The 23,794-nt window shown below is 37.2% G+C and overlaps 1 long non-coding RNA gene across 1 annotated transcript; it reads left to right on the top strand.

The window, feature by feature from the left end:
• Window positions 1-867: 867 nt before the first annotated feature.
• LOC108644316 lies at window positions 868-18,643 on the top strand. Its single transcript, XR_001923201.1, has 5 exons — window positions 868-955; window positions 3,285-3,321; window positions 10,906-10,998; window positions 11,849-11,991; window positions 18,256-18,643. It is a non-coding gene; the product is annotated as an uncharacterized LOC108644316 (long non-coding RNA).
• Window positions 18,644-23,794: the final 5,151 nt, after the last annotated feature.

The following is a 23,794-nucleotide window of genomic DNA, read 5'->3' as shown; positions in this document are numbered from 1 at the left end:
AGATTTGTTACTGACTCGGTCCAGGGTTATTTCATAAATTAAACCAAAGGTTTAAAATACCATAAAAATGGTATTTGAACCACCCACAAAAAATGCAATTTTATATGGTTTAGCTGATACACAATAAAAGGATTTTTAAATGTTCTGGATTTAAGTTCTCTTATTTTCCTATAAATGTTTCTAAATTGTTTGCCTCCCTGTACAATATTGTCATAATATTATTTCTTTCCATTCCTTCAGTGTAAATGTCCATTCAATATCTTGCATAAAATCTTCATCTTCAAATGCAATATAAACAAAAATTTATTAATTCATCTGTGCACATACATTCACACTCCAAAAGTTTCCATACAGAAAAAATTTTCAAGGAAAATCTGAATTTTGATCTCAATTTAATTGTGTGAAAACTTAAAGCTTTTCAGTGCACATTTAAGCTGAATGTGGTGAGTTATTGTAAGACTGTCTTTATCTCTGGTACTACATTATAAAGAATAGCGTGCACAAAGATGTGCATAACATTAACTTTGGTTGTTTTCTGCATTTTTTTCTTCTATTCTTTTTCCTTGTTTGGGTTCTTTAGTGCAATATATTTTAAAATGTAGTACTAACATGACAATATTGATCTCTAACCATGTAAAAGTTAAGCATTTTGTGTAAACTAAAAGTCTAGTTTGCCTCACAAGCCAAAAGAAAAACTCTTTTTTCCATTTCCATTCCAGATACTTTGAGAAGGTGATTTATTTTATTTTGTTTGGATTCTGCAAAACTTCCTGACATTTCATTGAAAATCAATGTGTGGACTGTATGCTTGATACAAGGGATTTTTTTTTCCTCTTCTTATCTTCTATTACAAACCTCACAGGTGTGGGAAGTTTTATGTCCCTTGGACATAGTGGTTTTTCAACAGTAATTGCAGAAGAAATCCTGATGCCTCATCTAGAGCTGATAGCTAAAGGTGAGTTATTTACCCACTTGAAATTCTGCAAAACAAACTTTGAATTTCTCTTTCCTATAAGAGAAGGCTGAAGATGATGCTGAACCTAGCAGCTCTGGAAATGTTGCATCCTAGATGGAAGCCATTCATCCTTCAGAGAAACTGACAGAATCAGATGGCAAGGGATTCAACTTGCTGATATGTTTTCAGTAAAATAAGAACCCACTCAAATTTCTGATGTTCCCTGACTAAATTACTGAACTTAATCAAAATGTTTTGGAGATACTAATATTTGAAAGATGGTTTTTCTGCCAAAACATAAACCAGAGAACCTAATCTTTAGCAAAAGCTCCCTCTCTACAGCCCATATGTAATATTAAATAATCTTACTGACCAAAAGTTCACCAGCCTGCAGCAAGTCCACCTAAGAGTGATGAAGTAGAGTTGCCTAGGACAGCCTGTAACAACAGGGCTGGCTGGCACACCATGCTAATTTCCCTTTTGCTCTCTCCAAGCCTCAAGTCATTGTAGCTCAGTCCTCCAGCCTGTCTATGAAAGTTGGTAGGCATTTAGAAGTTAAATGCAAAAGCAATGAGTTTCATACTACTTCAGTACTCATTAGAGAACCTGAAGCTCACCAGGATGAACCTGGTCTCACTCTGTTCTCTGTTTCACACTGGTTAGTGGTCCCCAAGGGCTAGTGCCTTCTCACTGAGAAGTCACAAACACAAAGCAGCTGATGTGTAAAGCCTCAGTAGTTAAACTCTCATAACTATGTTCCCTGAGCTGCATTGTGAGCAGGCAACAGCAGCAATCTGTGAAAATAAAAACAGCTGAACCAAACACAACAAGAAACACTGCCAACTAGCTCAAGCTAAGGTCAGTTATGAAACACAGGGAAACTCCTGGACGGAAGGAAGGCCATGTAACCACTGCATAGCAATTAACTTTGATCAGAATCTATTTAAAGTGATCAGATAATCCAGAAAAAAAGAGCTTTTATCTATTTTTCAGTCTTCTTAGACTTCAGAAATCTTTGCTTTCATTACTTGCAAAGTGGGAGGACTTGGGTTAAAACTTGAGTGGGATTAGCTAAGGCGGAACATTCAATAGTGTCTCAGCTACACTTGCAGACATTTATACTTTACCCTTTTTAAGAGAAACGAGAAGTGGAAAGCTTTTATCACCTGCCAGTTTAATATTTTCATAGGAAAACCTAAAGTTCTGTTAATGGACAGCTGGTTAAAGTGCTATTATTAGTCAATATTAAAGAAAGAAATCCGAAGACTGGAAGAGGCTTTGGAAGCAAAAGCAGCTGGGAATCCTAACCTAATAGAAATCAGATACAGAAAATATCTATTAAGTCATCCAATCAATGCTCCACTTAATATAAAATCATTCTCAACACCAGATTTTCTAGTGCTTTGTCCAGCCTGGATTTAAATATCATGAGCAATTGGGTTTCTGACACTTCCCCACAATCCTGTGGACCACTCTACCAGGAATTTTTCCCCCTGATATTCTGCCTATATTTACCTTTTCACACTATTCAATGTATGTTAACATTCCTAAAGTAATTCCCTTCCTCTTTTTTACTGTCAATTATTTTTACAAGGTTTTCACTAGTTTTAATTAACCAACCTGCTTTATACTTTCCATTTTAATGTTCTAAGAAGAAAAATTTTAAAATTACAAGAGTTAACCACTTCTCAGTTTTGGTGTATTGGATCAAAAGCTCAGTGGAGATCCTAAAGCATCACAGCTAATCTGGAATGATTTGAAGCTACTTAATCTCCAAAATGTTTGAGAAGTTTTTTGTTAGCTGGACATATATTTTGCAAGTGAAAGAGATTTTATATCTTAATGGCATCAGCCAGGTCCCCTTCTTTATTCACTTCTTTCCTCACCTCGGGCTTTCTCTGATAATTCTGGAGACATACATTCCTACAGAGCTTTGCTACTGCTTATTACCATTTTTTTGCATCAAGATATGATCAATTATAGGTGACTTCGAGTTTCCCTAGGAGAACTAGCATTTGCACACCTTTGTTTCAGGAGTCTCTAGGAAGCTTCCTTGGCCTTTGTTGCTACCTTTTGCTCTTTTTCTCCTGTAGGAAATCTGTTGTATATCATCATCATACGTTTCATCTTCCTGTAAGTCGTGTTCTGGAGAAAGGTGCCAGTAGGAAGAGTTTTTCACTTGTGAAAAGCTCGGGGAAAATGATGGCCCCAAGGACTCTTCAAGACCACATCAAAATTTTGAAAAGAGACAAAAAACCATAGGTAAAACAGTCATAGGAATTTTGTTATTCAGAAGTGCTAAATGAATTGTTATTCTTGCTCTTCACAGTATTGAAAGACAATGGTTTTCTCTTCTAAGGCTGAAGGTGAGCCACGTACCCTTTATACTTTACACTTTTGATCATGAAGGTCCAAAGAGTATCACCACTTATACCATGGCAAAATCTTAAAAAATAAATTCTTGCAAGCACAGAACCCATGTCTGATGAGGATAGACTTGGTTCAGCATTTAAGTAAGAGAGGACCGCTCAGCTTAACAATAGAAAAAAAAAAAGTAAAACAAGATAAAGTGACTCAAACACAATATAAAAGTTGTTTGGAAATAATGAAGATAATTAAACATTAGATGAGGACAATTAAATGGTGGGACAGCTTACCTAAGGATATGACAGGCTCTTTAAAGTTGTAATAAAATTTGAGTCAGTTTCTAAAAATATAAATTAATGCTTAAATAGAAAATACTGGCCTGAGACAAAGGGTGATCAAATGCTTTAGTTTGTGTTATGCTATGTTGTGATAATGGTCATCTCAGAATCTATGTATTAATTTTGTTGCAATGAAGGGTCATATTTGCTTCTGAATCTACGCTAAGTATTCCTTACAAAAGAATGAAAAAGAGAGAACCCCCCCATACACGCTTCCATTTCACTCTTGTAATTAATCCATGATTATTAAAGGTGTACAAGTCTGGTAACTTTGCTGATATACTCTCTAATTTTACCTTGATTTTATATTAGAAATTCCTGATCAATTAATCTAATTCCACCTGGTTAGCTTGTGGTAGTCGTACAGTTTGCCCTAATGAGCAGACTTCTTGGCCTGGTGGCAGATTACCATTTCAAATGAACCGCCAGGTGCAAGACACAGGAAAGCTGGGTACAAAGTTCCATATATCTTAGGATACAGCAGTATAATATTTCAGCAAAAATCAACACTAGCACTTTCTAGAAGCCCCAATTTGGAGAAAAAGATCTCTGACTTAATACTGTATGTCACAATGTAACAAAATATTTATTTCTATGTATTTCAGGGTGGGAAAAGTACATTATATTTCAGAAAAACTGAACACTGATCATCACATACAGAATGAATTTAACTACAAGCCTTCTAAAGTACCCCAGGAGCATTTTACAGACTTTTGAGACATCTTACTGGTTCCTGACAGACTCTTTAGGTTTAGGAACACTGTTTTCAGTTTAAAAGGTGAGGCAATATCAGGTTAATATTGTATATTTATTAGAAAAGACTGACTTCCTGATACAGCCTTAAACTCTCAGTATTGAAATAAAGGCATTAACACAGTTTGTTGAATGGGAAAAAGAATTTTGGTTAAGAAACAAAATAGCGAGTCAGGAAGTCAAACCCTGTGTGAGTTTGACTGGTTAGGAATATTTTCATATACTGAAGAACATATTCAGCTTGCCCAATTTGGATGCTGTATAGTATTAAATTGTAAGGGCAGGATATTTTTCCTAGGTCTTTAAAAATCACTTTCAGAGGAACCTGCCTTCAACACTTTAAAAAGGAATTTAGGTATCTAATTTTGCTGGTGTGAGAGTCAGGCACCTTCTGTTTGATGATCATCCTACTTAGACTAAATACCTAGAATACATCTTGTAAAGTCCAGTTCTGGCAGTACTGGACTTACAATATCATTGGAGAGAAATTCAGACTACTAACAGTTCATTATCAGTTCTTTCCAAGCTTTCTTTAAATCACTCCATTTTAGGGTGGTCTCCATTTCAGGCTGCACTAATTCCTTAGGCATCAACATGAAATCGCCAGTTTGTAATAAAATATACTCTAATAAGGGAAGACACGGAGTTTCCAGTGGGCAAAAGAAGAAAATCTTGTGACAAGGTATAGTAAAACCACTAGCAAAAATATTGTTTCACTATTGCATAGTATAATAGGAGCAAAATCATCCTAGTTGGTTTGAAGGATACGTAAGTGAGTCAGAAATGTGAAGGCAGACCTCTAGAACCAAATGCCAGAGCTGTCCAAAAGTATCCTGATAACAGACACTCTCACTGTAAGCATTTCATAGCAGGTGTACTCTGTAGGCCACCAGGTATTTTCATTCCCTTCCCACTAGCACAATTTATACTAGTCTGTACCTTCTATGGATTTATAAGAAACCACTGCAATTCACAGTTCAAAATTTCTATGAATTCTGAATGCAGACAGATAACATGATAACACAGCTTGGGATTTTTTGTATGGTTTTTTCCTGGGTTTAAGTAGACAAGAAGTAACAAACAAATGTTAATACTACAGTTATAACTACAAATATTACATTTACATGTGAGTGTCTAAACTTTTCAGGCTTTTCTCATCACTTTTTTTTTTTTTTGATTTAGCCACAGCAGTAAAGAAAATTACTTGTCATCAACATATACATATTCATTGAAATCTGCAAAACTACTCACCCACGTGGGTGACAGTAGAAAATGACCTTTAGCTGTCTAAAATGTAGGCACCTTGTCTAAACTAGTTATCCAGGTTTACTTTAAATTCGGTGTAGAGTCAGAGATGTTACCAAGAGAGAACCAATCCTATTGTAAAAAAAATTCCTAAGATAACTGATTTTACTTTCTCCTTAGAAATGTTTTTGTTTCCATTGGCTACAGAGACACACTAGCCAGGACTGAGTCTAGATGCCTTACAGCTGAGATTAGGTCAGATTAATCCCACCTGGCTGCTGGTTTTGTCTCCTAAATCTCATGTACTTAGGAACTTAATTATCTTATATAATCACAAAACTATGATTAGAGCCAATAAAAGATGAGCATAAACAGTGGATTGAACAGTGAAACTTCAGAGGAACTCTTGACTCTAGGCAACAGTGTGATTGGAAAAATGAATCCTCCCGTATCATCTCCTGCTACAAGGGATACATGTAATTCACATTTCCTCCTCTGAGCACTCAACTGAGACTTGTTAATACTAATGGTAGTAAACAATTGTCACATGATACAAGTAGAAGTATATGGAAGTACCTACACATCCTCATCTCATTTGACATTTCCATAGTGATTCTCACATTGGTGAAGCTGGGCTGAATGAATAGTTTTGGATTGGAGTTGCTCTAGAGTACATCAATTTAAGTTGGCTTGTTTCAGACTGTGCTTTGCAGACTGCACGTTTCCCTCAGACTCTCCATTCAGCTGAGAGCACAACAGGCCAGTTGTAACATGAAAAAAGTTATGCCTGTCCATAAATCATATGTATTCTTCCTCATCAAATAAGATGCCTTGGACTGTGACAATTTCTCTTTTGCCAATTTATTTTTCAGCTGATTTATGATACTTGCACTAAGTGCATGATCTCCAAGTATCTGGAAAAGAAGCCATGTACTTTTGCCTTGAACTCACAAATGTCAGTCCCTGTGCTTTTGAGGGTGTGAGTGATTATTAATGTTCTCTTATGCTGGCTTTCTTAACAAAACTCACACTGGCTAAAATCACAACACAAATGCCTTTGTTTTCTAGCCTCTGGCTCCAAAACAATGCTCTTTTAAAAATGTTAGGAATGCCCAAATACCCAATCTTGCTCTTTGGAAAATTATAAGCATGACATTTCTCTAGAAAAAGGCACTTATCACACAAAATAATTTTTGTGTTTGATTCTATGATACCAGTTTGATACCAGTGACTTTCTTTGGAGTTCTTCAATAATCATAAGCACCCTGAGAATCAGCCCCTGTTCCTCTCAGAGTGCACTTGGAGCTGTGAATCTCCAGGCACTTGCAGGTTTCATGCACTGGCCACATTCAGAATACCCTGATATGTGCAGGGATCAGGGCTTCACCAGACACGTAACTGATCCCTCTTTGTCTCATGTCTTGCCATATATTAAAATCCTAGTTACTTTTCCAGCACTCACAAGCAAGCATAAAAATAACTGAAAAATTTAAATTCCTGTAATCTCTCTCTTTTTCATATACACAGACTAAAATCTTGCAAACTTTATTAATTGACATGCAATGATTTCAGATGATCATCTGCTGTTTTCACTGACACCAGCATTTCAGACCCTCACAAGCAGCATTAAGTTATCCTCCAGAAACTTCAGAAAGGATTGCCCTGTCCTGTTTATGACTATAGTTCAACTCAACATTCATTCTGTAATGTTTCTGCTGGATGTGCTTTCACTTATGTGTTGAAGGAAACTACGAATCTTTCACATGCTGAGATTTTTCTGGGAGTGTGAATATTACTTCTAAATATAGGCACAAGTGTTACACATTTATAATATGTCCCAAGAAGTCTACCATCTCTGAGCCAGCAGACAGCTTTCTCTGCTACTGCCGTTTAGACTCACTAACTAAAAATTGACTGTAAATTGAATCATCAGGGTACATTTTATTGTTTATTGTTGTCTTTTGTAAATCTGTTCAGTTCTATGTAAGACAAGCACAAAGGCAGTTCAGTCCCCTAAAAACTTTTCACTAGGATATGGATAGAGAAAGAAGGCACTTAGCACTGCTCAGCACCAGGTACCTCATGCAACCAGCTACCTCTGCTCCCTTCTCTTCACTAAGACCCTCAAGAGATGACTCTAAAGCTACGTGCCTAAGCTGGAGCCTACCTATATGTCTGAAAAGATGTGGTGGAAGGTCTTATATGTGTTATATGTATTTTTTTTTGCCTCTTACTTTGGTTTTTGGATGTGTTTTTTCCTTCTTCTTCTGTTTTTATTACTTTCTTTCTCTTTTATGGCCTTTGAATGCAGATTTAAATCAACAGAGAATTGAGGCCACATGTGAGGATATCATTCACATGCCTTCCTGCTATGTTCTGTATTAGTATCGTCATTTTCCTTTGGCATTATTTCTATGTAATGATAATAACAATTCTGTGGCACCAGAATTATCCTGGAAGTGTGATATTTACTATTGTCTTGGCCTTGCCTGAGCACAGAATTTTATTTGCTGTGAAATGTGTGGTATTTTTGAAGGGAAAATACTTGGTCACTGAACAGCCTTAGAAGGATGCCAGCATGGGTAGATGAGATGTATTCTGCCACTGGAGTCAGCAGATTTTATTATTTCATTGGAGTGTACTTTTTCTCATTAGCAAATATGCCTGCACTAGTCTAAGATTTATTATATATCTTCTCAGTATGATAATTTGGTCTACCTTTCTGCTGTCATTTTGCAAGCTGAGCTTAAGCTCTAGACTTGAAATTCTTCTTAATAAATTCATGCCAAAAACTTTTCATAATCTTGATTAATAGAAATTAATTAAAAAGTCACTGCTCAAACGTCATTTTTTTCTGGCTTCTCAGTGTTAAAAATCACAATACTACTCCATACATTAGAATATTGGTGTCAGAGAAAAGCAGGATAATAAAAATAGACTTATTTCAAGCTTATTTAATTATTAGAATTTTTTTATGGCAAATTATTTCAGAAAATCACTGTGCAGTTTCTTCTCTCATATTAATCCAGTTTTAAGTGACAGAAAAAAAGAAATAAAATATATTTATATTATTAACATAGAGTAGCTATAACTTCACTGAATTCCATCAATACCTATTGAGATTCAAACACATGTGCAGCTAGGTCAGGTCGAAAAGATTTTTTAAACTAAAAGAAGAGTTAAAATTGTTGCTTTGACTCTGCAGGGAAGGTAAGTCTAAAGATTTTTGGGTTTATTCCTGAGTTACCTTGAAGGTTATGGAGGATCAGAGAAATTAAAATGAAACTTCTCATTGTATTTTAAAAGGTAATATTAATGTATTTTCTCCTGGCTGATAGGTGTTTTGGGTTAACAGGAACATCAGAAAAGAAGACTAAAACAGGGAAGGGAGAATGGAGACTGGAACTCAGAAAAATGTAGAAAAGTGAATAGGAGATAACTAAACCCACAAAACAAGCAAATGTGAGCACTCCATGAAACTATCACATAAAAGATTTAACAAATATAAATATACTTATTTGCTTTTTTTTGTAGGACAAAATTGGAATGTTCACCTTAACAGTAAATTTTGGATGTCAAAAGCGTAGATTAGCTAAAAAGAGAGTTAGACAAATTTCTGAATGTCTAGAGACAGCTCTTATAAATGATGGGCCTAAAGTACACTGTTTCAGGACATCATGGGATGTCCTGATTTTGAGATGCTGGGAGTGTACAGCTGCAGCTCCTCTGAGCATCCGCTCCTGGGGACTGTCACAGGCAAAATACTGCACAAGAGGGACACTGCAAAGTATTATACCTCAGACTCATAGAATCATAGAAGGTTGGAAAAGATGTCCAAGATCATCTAGTCCAATTGTCAACTCAGCACACCACTACCATGGTCACCATTAAACCATGATTTCAGGTACCATATCCACACATTTTTTGAACACCTCTAGGGATGGTGACTACACCACTTCCCTGGCAAGTCTCCTCCAGAGATTGACAAACCTTTCCATGAAGAAATTTTTCCTAATATCTAACCTAAACTTCCTGTAGTGCAACATCAGGCTATTTCCTCTCATCCTCTCGCTGCTTGGGAGAAGAGCCTGACCACCGCCTCACGACAACCTCCTTTCGGGTAGTTGTAAAGAGCAGTAGTGTCTTCCCTGAGTCTCCTTTTCTCCAGGCTAAACAACCCCAGTTCCCTGAGCTGCTTCTCATCATACCTGTGCTCCAGACCCTTCACCAACTCCATTGTCCTTCTTTGAACATGCTAAAATTTGTAACTGAAATCTCTTTAACGATCACAGGCTGTTTCCATCTAACTGTCTGTAGTCTTTTTTTAAAGAAATCCTAACGAATAATAACACACATCCCATCCAAAACCAAAATATCTTCTATTTCAGTGAAAGCTTCAAAACAGCTTGAGGGCACTCATCCTGGCAGTGTGAAAGTAGGCTTGAGGTTCAGCCCTCTTCCTTTTATCAGTGCCTTTACCCTTGATCTGTAGCCATGGGGTACATTAAAACATCGGTATCAGATAAGATCCTGTGTTCTGGCACAGCAGGCAATGAAAGGCAACGAGCAGTTCTTTCTATGACCTGAAACTCCCTGGGAATCTGATCAAAAGATGGCTTCACCACCGAGACTTTTGTTGTGCTGGGATGGGACTCATGAGACTCATGACTGGACTTTATCTCTGGGCTGGAGCTGGCAGAAGGATGGGCTTGGTTGGCATACGTGAACTACAGTGTCTAATTTAGTGTTATAAGGGAATTAGTACCACCTGTAGAGTATCCATACTTTTGCAAAGGAGTTAATCAAAACCTCAGATTTAATTCTTATTCATTACTAATATAGTTGCTGCTATTATTTCCTTTCTAAAAGCCATTGAAATGTTTGTGCAAAGAATATGTGTGGTAACAAACTATGGGTTTGCTTTATTTTGCATGAGGTCACCACTTTAGGTTTACTATATGTCTAAAGTGTTTCACCTAGGTTTGAACTTCAGCCTACCCCAATTACAGTGTTAGAGTTCATCTGACTTCTCCCAAAAGTCTTGGTGAGCTATTTTATTATTTTCCTGATGAAATTGTGGAAATGTCATTATATTGCTACCACTGGTCTACTGTTCATGTACTTCATTTGGTGACACTGAAAAGCTCACGGCACACATCCAAGCAAAGGACAACCATGAAAATTAACCTTGTGTTGCCTATTTGGAGAAAACATGGTTTAAATTGTTGGTCTTGGTGTGTCTCAAAGGACCTGTGAAATGGATTTGGAGCCAGCCTTCTCCATCAGCTAATCTATGTGTGAGAGCTAAATAAAAGAACCTTGGGGAAAGGTGAAAAAAGAGTAAGTAATTAAATATTAGAAAAAGGGGGAAATAAAAATTTGATTTATACTATTTTTAATGGGTTCTTTTAATTGAGTTGACAAATATATCATGAGGCAGAGGTTAACTAAACGACCTCTGGTGAAAACTATATAGAATAACTTAATAAAATGTTGCATGAAGCAGAAAATTCCATGACTATTTGGTACATGGGGTATTCCCTCTCTTTCAGTTAGAGGGCATTTATCACCCGCTAACTGTGTCTTGATACTCAAGCAAGACAGATGATGTGGTGACATATTCAAGATTGTGAACTAATGTTCAGTCTTTTATAGAGAACAAAAAAAGGCAGTAGAATTTTTCCCCCTGACAGCTTGCCTCTCTAGACATGGAGCTAAGCAATGGTTCCTGAAAGTTTGGAGTGGGTTATAGGCATGGGGACACAAGAGACTCCAGTCCACTCTCTCAATTTTTTATTTTAGTCCTGATATGTCTTAGAAACTCAATAACACCAGCAGAAGTGCTCTAACCCTACTATTTTCCAGGTTTTGTATAGGTCTTTAAAGAGCTTATCAGACAATTGTCTGTCCTCTGTCTCAGTCTGGCATAGGATGAGTGTATGTTATGTTCTTCTGAAATGTCAGGATTTGCGAGAGGGGACTCTATTTTAGAGGAAACTTTAATTGCACATGACCAATTGAACAGTTAGGCACTCTAAACAGAGTCCACCTTAATATCAACAGGTTTATAATAAAGCAAAAGATACTGACAAAAATCTACAGATCAGCTGAAGGATCTGTTTTATAATAAGGTGAGTCATTCTTAGTGCTCTCAGGTTGTGCTAAACAGGTCTCCTTTGTTCATACGCAGGTAACTACAACCTTGGGGCTTCGTGTCTTCCACCTAAATCATCTCATTTAACCTCCAGCAACTCCAGAAGGGATCTGCAATAGCCATGTGCCATATTCATTGTCTGCAAGAAGATGGCTCAGATACCTTACATACCTCAGAAGGTATCAGCCATTTGTGTGGACAGCTGAATCAAATCCTTTCCCCCATTGATTGCAGTGGGATCTTAGACACCCAACACATAGACAGCCTCTTGTATTGTAGACACTTAGAGCCTGAAGCTGATGATGCCCCAAATTTTCCTGATCCATTCAGAGGGACAAAATAAGAAGCAATTTTGTTACATGTTACTCTTTGGTATATTTCAGGAAAAGAGCTTGATTAGTCGTAGTCACTCATTATTCACAAATTTGTTTTGATTCAAGAAGTTTATTTGTATAGGTGACTCATTTAGAGCAAATTCTTTTGTTGATTTTGATCAGTATTGGGTTATTTCCCCAACATGGCTATTTGTGCAAGTCATAAATGACTAACAGCAGAGTTGTGTAGTCTCTAGACACAACATGTCTTCCCACCATTCTCAGCAGAAATGTTCAGTGTTGATTGCCAGCTGAAGAACCTGCTCAGGCCCTTCAGAGAATTTGCAGCTCAAAGGCTGGCACTAGAGAGTTTCCTCTGCTGAGCCCGTTATGTGGTGACCCTCCACAGCTCACACAGAGAGGTGAGGACTAAAGAGAGCTGAACTCAAGGCGAGAAAAAACAAACCAGTGCTGATATCAAAGGAGAACAACAGGCAAATCAGATGTAAGTCTACAGCCTTACATGGATCACCTGAGATCTTTGATCATCATTATCTTGTTTCAGACCCACAACTAGAATCACATTTTTGTGCATCAGCCCATCTCCATTTTCAGTACAATGGTGGTGGTGTTTCTTTAAAACAGCATGGATTCCTCTACTGAAGGAGCCAGTAAAATTATCTGTACTCCCCTTTACCAGAATATCCTAATCTAGAATATTTTGATAGCAGCATAAAATTCTTGGAGCTGAAGCCAAAGACGGAATTTCCCAAGGCAGAAACTGGCATGGTATTTTTCTTCTTTTGCCAGTTTTCCAAATTCAAATAATCAATACCACTACCAGATTCAACCCAGTACTAGAATGATTTTTACTGCCCACACATTGCACCAAAATTCTGTGGTTTGAGTACATCTTAGAGACAATTCTGTTTCTCAAACTGAGATATTTCCTCCAAGCAGTAATCAATTTGCCCTAGGGTATTCATGCTTCTCCCTTCAAATAGGAGGTGCAGCTAAAACAATTCCCCAGCAAAGACACAAAAAGATGTTCCACATTCCTGGATGCTTCTTCTGAACCATAGTGTATATAAAAGCAAGGAAAGAGGCTACTCATCCCATGATGCTTAATCACTATAGGATAAATTATCTGTAAGAAACATGGTAGAGTCATACCATGCCTTTGTGATTACACAAGATGAAGCACAAAGCAAACTTTTGTGCCAGAAATTTTTCCCTCTATCTAACTGAGCTTATCCAACTGACCTTTGCAGGCAAGATTTGCTGGCTCTTTACCCTCCTTGAGCATTCCAGGGGTGTTGTCCAGCTTAGAAGGCATAGAAAGAAGAGTAGCCTCCTTTCTACGGAGAGGGAACAAATAATTTGTCTGTATGAGAACTATGTAAAAAATCAAAACCTCATTCTTCGGTCCTCAACATCAAATGTGCCTAAGAATGAAAATACTAGCATACCCACTTGGTAGTTTCAGCATCTTTGAGCCCAGGTTGAGATTCTGTAAAATAATACCTGCTATAGGCAGCATTAGTCAATTCATTAGTTTGTGCTCTTCTAATAAAAAAGGAAAGAAACCTGTATTTAAAGCATATTTGATATCACCCTCTACTGGAAGTGGGACTGGTGTCTAGCCATTGATAATAAGCCAAGACAAAGGAAACGACTGATGGCTGAATTCAACACCAAACAGAAATGAGTCAAACAGGTATGAAATTAAAAGGCTTGGGTTTTCACCTATGTTTTTCCTTTTTTTTTCCTGGTATACATTTTTCTCTGTTCTCTGGTCTTAAAGATGCTGTGTTTCAATTATAATCTTTCATAAAGGATTGTGCTACAAAGTCTTTTACGTTATGTCCACTATTTTTAGAGAGCCTTTTGAGATTTTTTTTTTTGGTAATATGTAAATAAATAGTTGTACCCAATTTCTCATGCCATTTTTGAAATCTATTTTTATAGTCAACTTTGCTATCATACATCTTCATAATCTCTTTCATGACCACAAATAGTAAGGGCTGACCTGTGAGACATAGCGTTCATCTCAGAGGATTTGCAATCTGAAAATCATTGCCTACCAACCAAAAAGAGAAAGTAGAAGCATAGGGACAGTTTAGGGCTCCTATTCCTTTCTGCAAGATCTATGCAACTGATATGCTGCTCATGAAAGAACAGAATGTTTGGACACCTGTGCCAGCCCAGTACCCATCCAAGAAGGTTTCATAACCATGCTTATTTATGTAATCAGAAGAAGATGCCAAGTCAGGTGGGAAAATAAGAGATGGAGCTTAAGTCGTAGCAAATATTCCCCAGTGAGGGGGCAAAGGGAAGCAATGCTGTTGTCAAGTGCAGAGTAGGGGGGGAGAGGGAGGAGGAAATTTCAGGGAGATTAGATCCCACAAATAGGCAGAGGAGTTAGCGGGGACAGATGTGGTAGAAGAAAACTGAAGGTTTTTCTGAAAGTCAAGGGTGAAAGAAATAAACTGAACACCATAAAAATACCCAGTCTCTGAAAGAGGTACCAACAGTAAGAGAAAACAGTCAAACAGTGCTACATTCCCCAAACAGGGATGGGTGCCACAGGACTGAATGCAAAAGAAAACACTAACCTGGACTTCAGGAAAATGATGAGGTATCCTACCTGCTCCCTGGATTTCAGGGGACGTTATTCAAAGGTAGGAGAGAGGAAGCACCTGGGCACCTGGTTGACTTAAGCCATGGAATGTCATTTGCTCAGGAAAAAGTCACTAGAGAGGCAAACCACCAGAGTAACGAATGACGAGTAAACGAGAAGCTGAAATAGGAGAGGAGCAGACTTGAAATGGTTGATAGGGATGCTTTCAAACTCACCCAGTCACCTCATATATTCTCCAGAAAGCTTTCAGTTTCCCCCTTGAGTCCTTCCCATTCAGTCTTTGTTTGACACTCTTACCAATCTACATTTCCTAACAGCTTTTCCAACTCCCATTCCCCTTCCTGATATCCTTGCCAAATCCAAGCAGTATCTTTCATTTTTTCCCTTCCCCATATCACATACCAGAACATAATTTTCACAACCTGAGGGTGCCAGCTCTGTGCTGTGCATTAAAATGACATTAAGCATTATGTGGACCAACGGAAGCTAGAATAGTTTTTTTGATGGGGTGGGGGTAGAGGGACAGGAGAGAAGGAAGAGGGCCTTGTATGTAGGCCTTCTTTAGCAGAACATCCTATAAGAAACATCTGATAATGTAATCATCACAGATATTTGACAAATGTTACTCAGCTCATTTTTTCCCTTCTTGATGACATATCCCAGGCTTTACACTGAGCTTCCCAAAGATAGATTGTGCATACAGCATGTATCTAGAGGAATGCAAAAGCAAAAAACCAGAAACACTACATTTGGGAGAGATTCCTTCACACTGACTTCTTCAGCAAGATCTGCAAATGAAGTTATTAAAATAGCTAACACAAACCAGTGTTATCTGAAAGCAAGCAAATATTTTATCATGAATAGTAACTTTGTTTAGTTTTAACATTTAAATCACCATCCCACAGTAACTGTGTTTTACCCCTTTGGTAACATTATTTACCCTTCATTTATTTGACTAGGAAAAAAATATAATGAAAATTTGAGAAAACATTTATTGAGAATCATATCATGTTGTTTATGACTGAAATAATACGAGTAGCAAAAAGTACTTTTAAGAAATAATAGTTCAGAAATTTATCCTAGATGCTTCACATAAAAGAAAAAGTCAGACCACTCTTCCAGAAAAACATTAGAATAATGCTTACTTCAAATGATTGTTGTCATCTTAAGAGGGTACTTAGCAGAAAATAAGGTATCGTTGGAAACTTAATTTCATTTTTCGGATTTTGAAAATACGTTTTTTTGAAGGCAATATGAAAGTCTAGAGACTTTGCACTTTTCCTTAAAAATCAGTGTCATTAAATTATTTTTCTCTACTTTCTTCTTATTCTAGAAATTTTGTTGAATGGAAGTGAGTATCAAAATGGGAAAAGCACTTCTCCATGTTTTCATATTATGATCTAGAAGGCTGGAAAGCAAAGAATTACAGAAAGAGCATGTAACAGAGGATGAGAAAGGAATGACATTTTTCTGAATTTCATCAGGAAAATAGTCTTTCCTATAGGAAAAATTTGTTAAAACCCCAAACCCTTATGCACTTTATGAAAATAGTCTCCCTTCCATATTTTCATGGTACTTCCAATATACTAAAATTGTCTCACTTGGTAGCAAAGGAGCTAATTGTTCTTTACCCTTTAGAGCTCAGATAACAGCTGATCCATCTTGTTGAATTAAATCTCCTTGGACGATGCTCAGAGTGAGATCAAGGTTTTATGTTCCCCCAATTCTCTCCCCATGCTGAGGAGGTCAGACTTTGACTCCTGGACTTTCATGCAAGAAAGAATTTACGGTCTCTAAGATGCTTTAATTTTCACAGATTTAAAATTCTTAGCCCTGCTTAGCAATGTATCAGTTTTATGTTTGGATCCCAAAATGTCAGATGAGAGGAAGGATATTCAGCAAGTCCCTGTGTTTATTTGACATTCCAGAACTAATACACATTGTGTGGACAAAAGCAATGTTTTACAAGTTTTCACATCGCATTCTGAAAGTAGTGTTTTCTTTATAATCTATGTATCTTTATGTAGGCTGTAGGCCAGGTTAAGCAGGGTGATGCAAAGACTGGGCAGAGGGCCTCTATTCACAAAGGAACACTTATTTCACTTCTTCTTACATGGCTATCTGTACCGCCAAGCTCACGCTGAGGGGATGTTTTACACACATCACACAGGGTGTGTTGAGCTCCTGACTCGCTCCTCTACTTTTATTCCTTTTGTGCAAACCAGGAGGTGGGACCAACAAATCTAACCATCAGCGGTGGTGATGGGGCAGAGGACAGCTTTTGAAACAGAGCCTACAATTTTAGCTGTTTGACATATCTTGCCATCAACTCATGTTATTGCCAAATATAATTTCTCTAGTTTCACAGTGTCATGCCCTGAAAGAGATTCCTTGGAAAGTGGTAGCAAAGCAGACCACTCTGAAGGGATGATATAGTGATGCTAACAGCCATAACATGGCATAGTGCCACGCTCTCTCTTTGAAATGTACAGTGAGAAATGGCCTGTATTTCCATGGCAATATATTATCTGCCTGAGAAGTAAATGTTGCAAAGCATAGAAATTCAACCCCGATCCATCAGTAACACAGATATTTTAGCAGAAAGAGAGTTACTAGTTGAGCACTGGCAGAGACATTTAGCAGGAAAGTGGTTACTAGTGGATATCACAATATCTTTAATGCATTGTTCAATTAAAGGTTGTTTTGTAATGCTGAAGCTTCCTCATCTGCAATTAGAGAAGAGGCAGAGGTTCCTGAATGCTCCAGGTCATTGGAAGAAGCATGTTCAACACCTTGTTGACCTTTCTTCTTAGTCCTTTGCGTAAATTTGAGCCAATAAGTTCAGTATATAGAGTTGAAATCCAGTACATACAATAAAAGACGCAAGGATTTTCATGAAAACTAAAGCAGATGTGCAGAATTTAGGCCCAACATTTCGATACAAGACCCACCTACTGAACTGCCAGTTCAGTAAGTACTCTTATTGTTTCCTTGGCTGGTCTGGAGATGTTTTACTCTCTGTTTCTGCACTTGTCCTATCTGGGTTGGTATATCTCTGCTGTATACCTCTGGTAAACAAGTACACTACTGCATTGACCACAGACTCTCAGTGACTTAAACTGTGTGCTCAGACCATCTCTCTTCTCTGTAATGATTGACTTGAACTCTACATGAAACACAACACTGCCACCTTTTTTCTAAATGCAGTTGCAATTATAGGATGTTCCTCCTCTTTTGAGATGCAGCATCCCACCAGCTAGAGCTGCTGCTCCAGCTGCAGGAGGCACCAGGACTCCGCAAGGTGATGGCAGGCACCCTCTCACCTGCTCAAACGCGATCATGGAGCAGAAACAAATGCTACTTCTATGACCCTACAAAAGACAAAATGGAGCATAATTCAGAGGTTTAGTGGCTACAGAACTAGTGTGACTGAGGGATAAAATGAATTTTGCTTTTTTTTCCTAGATATTTATTCCTGTTTATTTTAGTAGGTGTTGGAAAGAATAAAGATTTTTCTCTTCTCCCTGGTGTCATTTGAAGGAAAATCATCTTCATGCAACTTCCAAGAACGACGAAATAAAGGCAACATTGCCTGGCTTCACAAGTCTGACATTAACATGATGCTATAGCGGATGGATCCCCAAAACCAAGCAAAACAAGCCAAATGAATGACCCTGCCACAGTCCATCTCTACTACTAAAGAAAACCAAACCTAACAAGCTCTCAACAGGACTCTCCAAACTGAGTTGCATCATACACTTCCATTCTGCTTCAAAAGCATTATCTTGGTACACAATTTTTCTGTTTTCTGGTTAATATAGTTCCCAGATTACATGCAACAAAATTACATCAGTTTTATTAAATTACAACATAAAATGTTGCTCTGTCAACAAGTTTTTTTTTTTCATTTAGGTTCATACAAATGCTTATATGCATCTTGTGGTTAGATTTCAGTACAGCTGTAGAAGAACTAATTCCTGAACAACAATAAAAAAATTCAGTCAATTGCCAAGGGAAGAAAGTCAGAAAGAAAGAGATAATAGGAATTAATAATAGGAATTAATAATAGGAATTAATAAGCAAAACAGGCAACAATGAACTGGAACCTGGTGGGCCTTCAGTCATTTTACATCTAGTACCTGAAGCAGTGTGCGTAAAATCATTATCATTGTGATCTGATCTGGACTGATCATGTCTGGGGTAATTCAGATACTGAGCTACAAAGGAATAATGGCAAAATCCTCATACTTGCTGTCTTTGTAGCCAGGGGGTGCCTTAAAGCCCATAATTCCAGATGACAGAGAGTTCCCCCGACAAAGAAGATCATTTTAAAGACATGTTTCAAGCACCAATTTCAAACCTTGGCTCCAGTTTTACTTGGGTTTATCTGCATGCCTGAGGTTTATGCATTAAAAACCACTTCGCAGTACTGACAACCTAGCAATAGAAAAAGTTTTTTATTGTACTGGAAGACAGTAATGCCAGGGCTGTTTTTTATTACATTCACGGATTGTTCCCAATTCTTCTTTTTTTTTTTCCATGAGGGGTTTCCCTAAGAACAGTAAGGCCTGTGGATTTTGTTTTATTTTGTTTGTAAACATATAACCTTTATGTAAAGTATTCAAAATGCAGAAACATAGGCAAAAAAAATCATATTACAAAAAATGTAAGAGAGGAATATTTTACTGCTGCAGACACAGCATTTGTGTTTCTTAAAAAAAAAAAAAACAAAAAAAACCCAAAAAAACCCAACAACAAAAAAAACCCCAAAAAACCAAAAAAAACCCAAAAAAACCCAAAAAAACCCCAAACAAACAAACAAACAAAAAAAAGCAAAAAAACCCCAACAAAACAACACCAAGCCAACCAAATAAAAATAAAATAAATTTCCAAACTATGATCCTTCCATCAGAACTTCAGCATTTTTATAGAGGACATCAATGTGCAATGAATCTAATGCAAGCAGAGGCCACCCCAACATTAAAGATTTTCTAACCATTTAACATTGATGTAGTTCTGTTTTTATGAAGTTCAGTAGTAACACCAACAACACATTTAAAATTCTACCTCAACTACATAGGTTAAAAAAATTATGTTATTAATAACTTTGTCCTTAATATCTAAGCTCCTCTATCTGAGCTACGGTAGAGACATCATTGATAAAAGCTGGGATGAGGAAATGAATATGCATGAAAAGAAAACCATCTACCTTAGTGCAGTCCAAGCTTTGAGTTCAGTGCTGATTCACAATAAGTTCCACATTCTGAAACCTCTGCTGCCACAACAATTTCACTATTTCCGTCTGAAATTTCATAAGACCAGTTCTGACTAAAATGAAGGAAGAGTCGGAAGATTAGCCTGCCTAAGGGCTTGTGTTTGTCTAACAGACTAAGTAATCTTTTCCTACAATGAAAGAGGAGGTTTGGATAAGTGGATCACACTTTCTACAATCTCAGCTGGAAAAAACTTCAATCCACTTCAATTGACTTGTTGAGATTTAATTGTTGCAACTAGTTTGAGATGAGGTAGACATTCGTGTAACTGTTGAGATTATTCTCTGTCTTCAAAGTCTGGCTATTGCAACTGAGACTGGTCAGTTCATCTCTGTGCAGACAAGTGGTGGAAACTGTCCTGGAACAATGATGTCCTTTTACAACCAGTAGACCCTGTGAGGTCCACAAACTACTTCAAAAGCACTTGTGAAAGTTACAAATGAAATGCTAGGGACTTAAATTCAGTAAGTGAGGAACCATACCTTCACAGAAGATTTTCTGAGTCTACCATTTAAAAAGGATGAAAAACACTGTTCTAAAATATTTCCATGCCAGTCCATCCCATGAGGGTTAATGGCATACACAGGAGTTCTGCTAAATGTCACAGTAGTTACTATGCTCTAATCCTGATCCCCAACCTACTGTAGCTGCTATAAAATATATAGTAATAATTTCCTGAGGCAGGGTAATGTATAAGGAATGTCAGACCAGGCTCTGGACATATTTGCCTTAGCTCTGTTTTATTAAAGTGAAACTTTTATTAAGGCATGTGGTGAATTGAGCAATCTGCATGATTCATGCAGTTATAAATGTATTGCTACACTCACAATAAATCAATGAGCCATTGTTGTATGTTCACTGTAGAGTAGATTAAATAATAAGGGGAAAAATCAATGTGGAAGCATTATTCGACCATATGAAAGTATTAAAAATGTACTCTGAACATATTAAAAGCACCAAATTTTAGTTGAGCTAAGATTTATTCCATAAACAAGTTTCCTTGTATGCAGGGTATTTATTTACTCATGGTCTATATAAGAGTCAATATAATTAACCAAGTTAAATTATGTCTTTTGCTGAGTTATTTCTGATTGGAACATACTCTTACAATTCACACTGTAAAACTAAGGGCCAAGGCTCCAGCCTGACCTCTGTATACTCTCAGCTGTACTACTCAGAGGGAAACATGAGAAGGAACTATTCCTTCAGGACTACAACTGTCATAGGAAGATGCTAATTCATCACTCCACTGATGCCAGAGCTGCAAAGGGTCATTTTGGGTTGGGGCTAAAAGGAATGGTTGTGGTTACTCTGCTTATATCCACATACTTCTGATTCTCTCTCAGTCCTCTCTGAATTCTTATCTCCTTTGAGCACAGCAAACCTGTGTAAGGCATTAATGGGGCAAGTTAGAGTGAAACAGATTAAAAATTCTCCTTTTCTCTTTCACAAGAGAAGGGAGGAAAGACTACCAGTTCCTGGATGAAACCAGGATTGACATTGAATCAAACTGGTCATGTAGAAGTGAATACTGTCCATAAGTATTCCTGCAATATAAAGAAAGACATAAGCACCAAAATGCATTTTGCATGTGAATGGCATTGTTTTATAATAACAAACAAAGTACGCATTTCAGTCATAAACTTATTTGTTTCTTCTTCTCTAATTTTCCCATTCTCTTGGTGGTTTATTTAGATTGTTTAAAAGCCTATTCAAATTAAATCAGAATAATTATAACAATAATTTGTTCCCATTATATTTCCAATGAGCACCAGGAACAGAAGCTTGTATCTTTACCATTATAAAATACAATGTTGAAATGTATTGCATTTTGTCTAAAATTACAAGTTTAATCAGTGTAATGTAGATTCATTTTCTCTACAATTTTTCACACAAACTGTCTTTGTTACTGTTTCTAAGCCATTGCAAAGTTTGAATAGATTTCTGATCTGACCTCAGGGACAACAACTTACCTTCAAGGAGTCAAAAGATCTGTGTATCCAAGGGACCAACAGCTGACTATAAAACAACCACAACTCTCCAAAATCATTCCCAAAATATGTTTTAAAATCTACAAACCATATACTTGATAATCCCCTTAAGGATAAATAGTACAGATAGAAAGCAGAGAATTGAGACTTGTGTCCAATTTGTCACATTATATCATGTCCAACAGCCATTCCCAGAGTATATTTCTTAATTACAAAACTAACCAGTTACAGACTGTCCTCAGATGAGTGACTAATTGGAAGCAGTCTGGCAACATGTTATGTTTTCATTTCTCAGGAAAAGTAGAAAGTCAAATGCAACATCCAATACTAAGGGTCATCATGTAGATTTTGGGATTCTTCTTGCAGGACTTTGGATCCACAGATCACCTAATGCTTTACTAGAAATCATCTGTCTTTCTCATCAATGGCTGTAAGTATAAGGACAATATTTATGATTTATGTAAAGCAGTGTATTCTCAAAATACAGTTCTCAAATGGAGTTTAGAGTGCTCAATTTTATTTAACAACTAAGTTGCACATACTAAAGGGAACCCAATATATGCTGACTTGCTACTGCAACTTAAAAGGCTGTTGTAGACATTCCTCATCATCAATTCTAATCACAAACCAAAGCACGATATTCTGGTTCACAACAGTCCCCAGGTCTTAAGCTTACAGGTTAAAAGGAGGTTGAATAAAACAGAATCATAGAATTATTAGGGTTGGAAAAGATGTCCAAGATCACTGAGTCAACCTTTGGTCAAACACCATCATATCAACTAAACCATAGCACTAAGTGCCACGTCCAGTCATTTCTCAGACACTTCCTGGGATGGTGACTCCACCACTTTCCCCTGACAGCCTGTTCTGATGCTTGACAACCCTTTCAGTGAAGAAATTCTTCCCGAAGTCTGACTGCAAGCTCCCCTAGCACAGCTTGAGGCTATTTCCTCATCCTGTTGCTATCACAACACAAAATCACAAACATTTTAAGGGTTTCCTCCTTGTGGGAAGAGTTCAACAGCTCATGCAATCTCCTTTCACTTATCCTAGCCTAAGCTGGCCTCTTCATCATGAAGTTGGGCAGGGACAGCTTGAATGTTAAGAAAGGGAGTAATAGAAAAAGGATTTGAACTGCCAGCACCTTCAGATCTATGCAGGACCCTGGAACCACATCTTTGTGATGCACGTATTAGCTGTCATACATTGAAACAGGTTGGCTGAGAGCTGGACAACATCTCCAAGTTAGTAGACCGGTGACATTTATGAGGTCAAGCTCAAAATTTTTGAGTATATACAGTGACACTTGACCACTGGATGTCAATTATATTTAATAAAGTTGTAAAGATTATTCCAACTCATATTTTATGTCACAAAGACAAGCTTGTAAATTCTGTGAATTTTGACAGATTTATGATTTTTTAACAGTGTTTTTCTCCATCTCTTAGATAGTTCTTGGAGAAGATTAAAAAACCCTCTATTTTTCTTCTGTTGCATATGTTAATTACTAGGGAGACATGAATCTGAGTATGAACTGATACTCTAGCTCTGCTGACATGAAAATTGTCATCAGTCTCTTCACAACTGACTAAAATTAGTGATGGACTCGAACCAAAAGTTATTATAACAATACACTCAATTTCTAAAACCAAGATTCCACCCACAGGCACTTAAAACATTCATATTTTGGGCAAAAGTTTCTCATTTTATTGATTTGCAAGTGATTGATATACCATAAGCTTTCAATGAGAGTCAGTCTTTTC

This window comes from Manacus vitellinus, unplaced genomic scaffold (assembly GCF_001715985.3).
Source record: "Manacus vitellinus isolate BGI_N305 unplaced genomic scaffold, ASM171598v3 scaffold_11_pilon, whole genome shotgun sequence".
NCBI lineage: Eukaryota > Metazoa > Chordata > Aves > Passeriformes > Pipridae > Manacus > Manacus vitellinus.
The sequence above is the reverse complement of the archived record's forward strand: the minus strand, read 5'-3'. Positions and strand labels throughout refer to the sequence as shown.